The sequence below is a fragment of the Mus caroli genome, chromosome 8 (assembly GCF_900094665.2).
Source record: "Mus caroli chromosome 8, CAROLI_EIJ_v1.1, whole genome shotgun sequence".
Taxonomy (NCBI): Eukaryota; Metazoa; Chordata; class Mammalia; order Rodentia; family Muridae; genus Mus; species Mus caroli.
In genome coordinates, this window is record NC_034577.1 from 59,220,834 (window position 1) to 59,228,170 (window position 7,337).

General features: G+C 39.6%; 1 pseudogene; it reads left to right on the forward strand.

Annotated features, from left to right (window-relative positions):
- The first annotated feature begins 5,046 nt into the window (after positions 1–5,046).
- LOC110300840 lies at positions 5,047–5,682 on the forward strand (annotated as a pseudogene).
- Positions 5,683–7,337: the final 1,655 nt, after the last annotated feature.

The window sequence follows — 7,337 nt, forward strand, 5'->3', positions numbered from 1 at the left end:
ATNGANCATCTAGAGACTGCCATATCCAGGGATCCATCCCATAATCAGCCTCCAAACGATGACACCATTGCATACACTAGCAAGAGTTTGCTGAAAGGACCCTGATATAGCTGTCTCTTGTGAGACTAGGCCGGGGCCTAGCAAACACATAGTGGATGCTCACAGTCAGCTTTTGGATGGATCACAGGGCCCCCAATGGAGGAGCTAGAGAAAGTATCCAAGGAGCTAAAGAGATCTGCAACCCTGTAGGTGCAACAACATTATGAACTAACCAGTGCCCCGGAGCTCTTGACTCTAGCTGCATATGTATCAAAAGATGGCCTAGTCGGCCATCACTGGAAAGAGAGGCCCACTGGACTTGCAAAGTTTATATGCCCCAGTACAGGGGAACGCCATGGCCAAAAAATGGGAATAGGTGGGTAGGGGAGTGGGGGGGGGGAAGGTATGGGGGACTTTTGGGATAGCATTGGAAATGTAATTGAGGAAAATACGTATTAAAAAGGGGGAGGGAAAGAATTTTAAAATCCTAAGAAGTGGGTTAGTCACAGGATTTCAGAAGGAAAAAAAGCCTGTAGAAATGTCATTGTCTGATTTCATCAGAACACAAGATTGCATGTGGCAATAAAACTTCAGGGTTAATTAGGCCAAAGTATCTCTTTTCTGTGTCATTCAAGTTTTAAATTTCCAGAGATACCTGCATTAACTAATCTACTGATTGGCATTATAATTCTGAGAATAAGGGATAAATAACATTGTCACACTTGATTTTTGAAACAAGAGAAAAATACAATATTTCCTGTAAGCACTTTCACTCCCCTATGAGCAATCTCAATGAAGCAGGGTGAAAACAATTTTCTCCCATCCAGCACACAAACTACAAAATATCTGTTTTGATGGCATCTTTTCCAGATTGAAAATGGTGACAGCTGCTACATTTGCTATTTTGTGAAACCATTCAACTATTTGATTGACCTCTGTTTAACTTTCATGTGGCTTTATATAGTGCTTGGAAAAGAAAAATCACTTTTAGTAGCTCCAAGACTAAATTACAGGTAACACATGGAAACACTTGGACTACTTGAAAACTACTATTTAGGAAAAGGGGATTAACCCCAAATGTCTGAACATGAACAAAAGTCAAACACAGCAGAGTTTCTGCTTGAATTATCATGTGTCCACCTTGTGTGGGCTAAGTCCAGATGAACTCTGCCTCCTCCTACTGCCATGTTTAGTTCTCAGGTGGGTGGTAGCCAGGCTCACAGCAGCAAGTCCAGCTAAAGGATGCTATAGTGTCTGTAAACCAGAATTTATGAAGCAGGATTAGCCAAGATAGCAACAGGAGACAGGAGCAAGGCAGCCCAGCTTTGTAGGTAGTTGAGGGTTACAGAGCCAAAGACAACAAGACGTCTATAAAAATCCCGAGGGACCCGTATTCTGCTCAGGTTTTACGATGAGTTCATAAATGTAGTCTGAGGCAAAAAAAAAACCTACAATCCAATTCTTTTTACTACCTCATTCTTCTTGCCCCCTTGGAGCTTTTGAATGGGGTCTCCCTCCTTTGCTTGCATGATTGCTAATCTGTGGGTCCCATGGAACAATCTGAATCCCCGCCAAAAGCATTCAATTTTACTGACCACATTCATCTCAATTGAGTGTCTAATGTACACACAGGCAGGACTAAATCGACCTGTTCCAGAATATAAAAGAATATTTGTATTAGATTTCCAGGCTACCTTTCAAATGGCCCTTAATTTCAGCCATCTCTACACATACTCCCTCCCTCCTTCATCCCCCTCCCCCTTCCCCATCAGATCTGCCTGTTCCAGCCCCTGCCATACCCCTCTATAATATTTATTCTAATGCCCTTTCCTAACAAGATCTGTACTCTATAACCCAACCTCTGTGGGTCTACAGATGGAATCATGGTTGTTCTTGACGGCACAGCTAAAATCTGTATGTAAGTGATTATGTACCATACTTGTCTTTCTGGGTCAGGGATACCTCACTCAGAACGATTTTTTTTTCTAGGTACATACATTTATCCCCAAATTTCATTATTTTTTATGCTGAGTTATTAATACTGCATTGTGTAAATGCAGCACATTTTCTTTATCCATTCATGTGTTGAGGGATATCAAGGTTGTTTCCAGTTTCTAGCTATTAGGAATAGAGTTGGAAGAAACATGGGTGAGCAAGTGTCTCTGTGGTGGGAGGAGGCATAGCTTCCCTTGTGTATATGCCCAAGAGTGGTATAGCTGGGTTTTGAGGTAGATGGGTTCCCATCTTCCTGAGAAACTGACATATTGATTTCCATATTTGATATACAAGTTTGCACTCCCACAAGCAATGGAGGAGTGTTCCCCTTATGCCACATTCTCATCAGTATGAGCTGTCACTTGTTTTATGAATCTCAGCCATTCTAACAGGTGTAAGATGAAAACTCAAAATTTATTTTGATTCGCATTTCCCTGATGGTTAAGGATATTGAACATTTTTAAAGTGTCTTTCAGCCATTTGAGGTCTTCTGAGAATTCTGTTTAGATCTGTACATAATTTTTAAACTGGGTTCTTTGTTTTGTTAATATCTAGTTTAGTGAAATCTTTATATATTTTGTATATTAGCTCTCTATCCAATGTGCAGCTTGTAAAAATCTTTTCCTACTTTCTAATATATATCCAAATGAAATTGCCAAATGAAGGGGGAGGCAGGGGCCCAACTGGCCATCTCTTGTCACCAATAAAGCTATCAGTACAGAGATTGGAGTACATTGGGGTACATAAATGAGTTGTTAGCCTGGAAAACAACAACACCCAAACAATCCAGGCTGTTGCCAAAACTATAGATTAATCTCCATAAACTGAGATCAAGGTCCTATTGTTCAAGAGAACACCTACACAACCCATCGAACATGGAAAAGTTGAGCTGATGCCTACATAGAGATTTAACCTCTATGTGCTTGTGTTTTTGGTACATGAAATTATTTTTCAGGATACCAAAACAACAACAACAACAACAACAACAATAAAAAAAAACATAAACACCAAGCCAGGAAAGAAACCCCTGATGTAGAATGGTGTCCTGATATGCTACAAGATATGCTAGGTCAGTGCTGGCACAAAGCTTTTGGGAGTAACCAACCAGTATCTGATTTGACTCAAGACCCACTCCATTAGATAGAACCCATTCCCAACACCGCTTGGATGACCAAAGACTAGATAGCCTGGGAAACTTGAGTAAAAGCAAATGCTACTGGTGAAAGATAAAAGAAAGGCAATAAAATGAGTCCTGATAACATCCTGCTATATTCATAGATCAATGCCTTGCTCAGCCATCTTCAGAGACGCTTCCTCCTGCAGCAGATGGGAACAAATACAGAGACCCACAGCCAGATGTTACACAGAAAGTGAGAGACCTCGGAACACTCAGCCCTAAATGGGATGTCTCTATCAAATCACTCCCCTGAGAGCTCAGGGAACCTTGTAGAGGAGGTAGGAAGGTGGAGTAGCTAGATGGGCTGGAAAACACCATGAAAACAAGGTCCTGTAAATCAAAGTTCCTTTGAACTCATAGAGTCTGATGCAGCATGCACAGGGCCCACAAGAGTCTGCATTAGGTCCTTTGTGTATTTATTATGACTTTAGTGTTTAGTGTTTTTATGAGATCCTTGAGTGAACAAGTGGGTCTGTGATTCTTGTGATTTCTTCTGGGTTCTTTTCCTTCTTTTTGTTTGTTTTTTCCAATTTGGAAGGGTTCCTTTTTGTTTTATATTATATTTTATTATATATTATTATTATATTATTTACTTATATTATATATCTTATATAGAATATAATATTATTTAATTATATTATTATTTTATTATTCATTTATGTTACTATATCATTATATACTTACATTATATTATTATGTTACATATTATATTATATCATATTATTTAAAAATTGAAAGTAAAAACAACATCTAATATTAATCATATTTTGCAATTCACTTTTGGGTCCTTCCTGGAAGCAGCTAGCTGTTTGTTTGCTTCTCAATACACTCTGCAGAATTTTGCTCTTCTGTCCTCCCAGTGATGAGATTACTAGTTCTGGGAAGGAAACTCTCAATAATAATTCTGAGATCTATAGAGGATAAAGAAGCAACTTTGATATAGTGCCTCGTCTGGATAGTTAGATGTCAACTTGACACAAGCTGGACTCACTATGAGGAGGGACCCACAATTGAGAAAATGCCTTAATAATACTGGGTTGTAGGCAGGCCTGTAGGGCATTTTATTTAATTGTTTGTTTCTTTTTCGTTTTTCAATAGTGGGTTTCTCTGTGTAGCCCTGGTTGTCCTGGAACTCACTTTATAGACCCGTCTGGCCTTGAACTCACAGAGACTGGCTTGCCTCTGGCTCCTGAGGACTGGGGTTAAAGGTGTGCACCACCACTAACCAGCAGGGCATTTTCTTAATTAGTGATTGATGTGGGAGAGCCCTGCCCATTGTGTGTGTGTGTGGGGGGGGGGGGTCACCTTGAGGCAGGTGATCCTGGGTTCTGTATTTGTTATAAAAATAAAAATAGTTGGCTGAATAAGTTGTGGGAAGCAAACCAGAGAGCAGCACTCCTCAATGGCCTCGGTATCAGTTCCCGCCTCCAGGTTCCCGCCATGTTTAAGTTCCTACCCTGACTTCCTTCAGTGATGGACTCGAATGTGGTACTGTAAGCCAAATGAATGCTTTTCTCTCGAACTTGCTTTTGTTCATGGTGTTTCATCACAGCTATAGGAACCCTAACTAAGAGAGTGTTCAAAGGACAAATAGACTCAAAACATGAATTCAAGTATAAGATGACAGTGGAGGGAAATTTTACAAAGGGGTTCCAAGAAGAATAAAAAGTGAAAAAAATATAATCGCGATACTTGGTAAATGGAGCCAAGAGGATCTAGAGTTTAAGGTCAGCCTGGCCTGCAGAGAAAGTCTATAGAGACTACAAAGCAGTATTTGTGTCCAACATGTCACAGAACCCTTTAACTTGGCACCCTACTGATTTGCCAGGAAGAGCATGATCATTCCTCCCTTCCTCCTGTGCTCCCTACATAGTAGCAAGTCTAGGATAGATTTTAGGCAGTGTGTTGGTTTGATTAAGAATGGCCTCCATAGCAGAGGTGAGGGCAGCGGTCGCACTCTGTTCGTGAGTAACCTGGAGACAAAGGTGACAGAGGAGCTCCTCTTCGAGCTCCACCAGGCTGGGCCAGTAATAATGGTGAAAATCCCAAAAGACAAAAATAGCATCCTGAAACAGTTTGCATTCATGAATTTCAAACACAAAGTGTCTGTTCCCTACGCCATGAATCTTCTCAATGGAATTAAACTTTTCGGGAGGCCTATCACAATTCCGTTTAGATCAGGAAGTAGTCATGCCTCTCAGGATGCCAGTATGTTATATCCCCAGCATCGTGTTAGAAGTTTAAGCCCTACCTCCACATCTTCTAACAGCTATGAAAGGACAGTGAGTGACGTGACTCCGACAGCACAGATGGTCCAGAGGTCCTTTTCTTCTCCAGAAGCTTATCAGTGGCAAGCTGTGGTAGATGAACAACGTTTTCAGACAGATGTCATAGGCTGGGAAATTTGGTTCTCTACATGCACTTCAGTTGGGATTTTCACCATCAGCTCAACCACATGGCCATACCTTTAATCAGCCTTCCAGTTCGCAGTGGTGCCAAGCTGCACTGTCATCACAGCATAAAAGACAGAATTCTCACCCCTACCTAGCAGATAGACACTATAGCCGTTTGCAGCGCTACTCTGACCATGGGTCTGATTATCATTACAGAGGAGGCCGAGAGGATTTCTACTATGACAACAGGAATCATGATGGCTGGAGCCATGACTACGATAACAGAAGGGACAGTAGTAGAGGTGGGAAGTGGCCCTCATCAAGCATTCCAAGGACACTGTTCTCAGGGCCATTGTAGGTCCTTTTAATTAAGTTGTTGCAGAAATATTTCTAAATCTGTACAGAGTAATCCCACAATTTTCCACTTGTCTTTGAAAAAAAATTAAACCTAGTAACAATTTGTCAGAGAACTGAGAACTGTGGTTCCTTGTGTGCTACTTTAATTAGCTAACCTCAGGGGTTCTGAAGAGGAAGGTTCATACAAAAGGATGTGTCAACATTCTGGTCATTTCAGACAGAAAGATGAACTGTATAGATTGGTTGTATTATAAAGCAAATATTTTAATTATCTCATAATTGGTGTTGCAAGAAATTTCTTGGTAATGAATCAATTTGGTGTATATAAAAGGAAACATCTAAGTTGGTAGTCTGAAATGGGTGTCTGCATTTTGTTAATAAGTGAGAAAAACAGAACTTCTCAGTCATCTGTTTATTAATAGTTTATTTAAAACAGTGTATTGGCTTTATTTGGAGATAAATCATATTTTCTAACTCAGAATTTAAGAATAATTTCTGTGGAATGCTCTTGAATTTTATCACAATTGAACATACATTACAAATCTTTACTAGTTCATTCTAAGCACTTTAAAATTCTTTCATTATATTTGATGTATGAGTAGTCATTCAGGAAGTTAAATATCTACAATGTATATTTTTACATAAAATGTACAGTGTTGGTGAAAATTCTTTTTAGAATGATGTTAATACATAGAGAAAATGGCAAAGTGTTTCACTGCAAGGATTGTAATTTTGAAATTTTGTTTAACAAAACTTCCATGTTTCAAGATCCTGTTGCTCTTTCACTGCAAAATCCTTTCTAAGAATTCATTCCATGAAAACTGTGGATCCTCTTTATACCACAGCATTTATACTATGTTCCTTTTAATATATTAAATACACAAAAAGAGAGAGAGAGAGAGAGAGAAAAGAATGGCCCCCATAGGTTTATATATTTGTGTTTTGGGGGTTGTTTTTGTTTTGTTTTGTTTTGTTTTGTTTTGTTTTGTTTTGTTTTGTTTTGTTTTTTGTTTTTCAAGACAGGGTTTCTCTGTATAGCCCTGAATGCTTAGTCACCAAGAAATGGCACTCTTTGAAAGGATTAGAAGGATTAGGAGGTGTAGCCTTGTTGGAGGAAGTATGTCATTAGGGGTGGGCTTTGAGGTTTCAAAAGTCCATGCCATGTTTAGTTTCCCTTTGTGTCTGTGGTTCAGAATGTCCCTAACAGCTACTTGCCTAGCACCATGCCTGGTATTCTTGTTGCCATGTTCCCCACCATGATGATAATTGGCTAAACCTCTAAAGCTTTAAGCAAAGCTCCAAACATTTGCTTTCTTTTATAAGAGTTGGCTTTGTATGGTATCTCTTCATGCAATAGGATGGTGACCAGGCAGCAA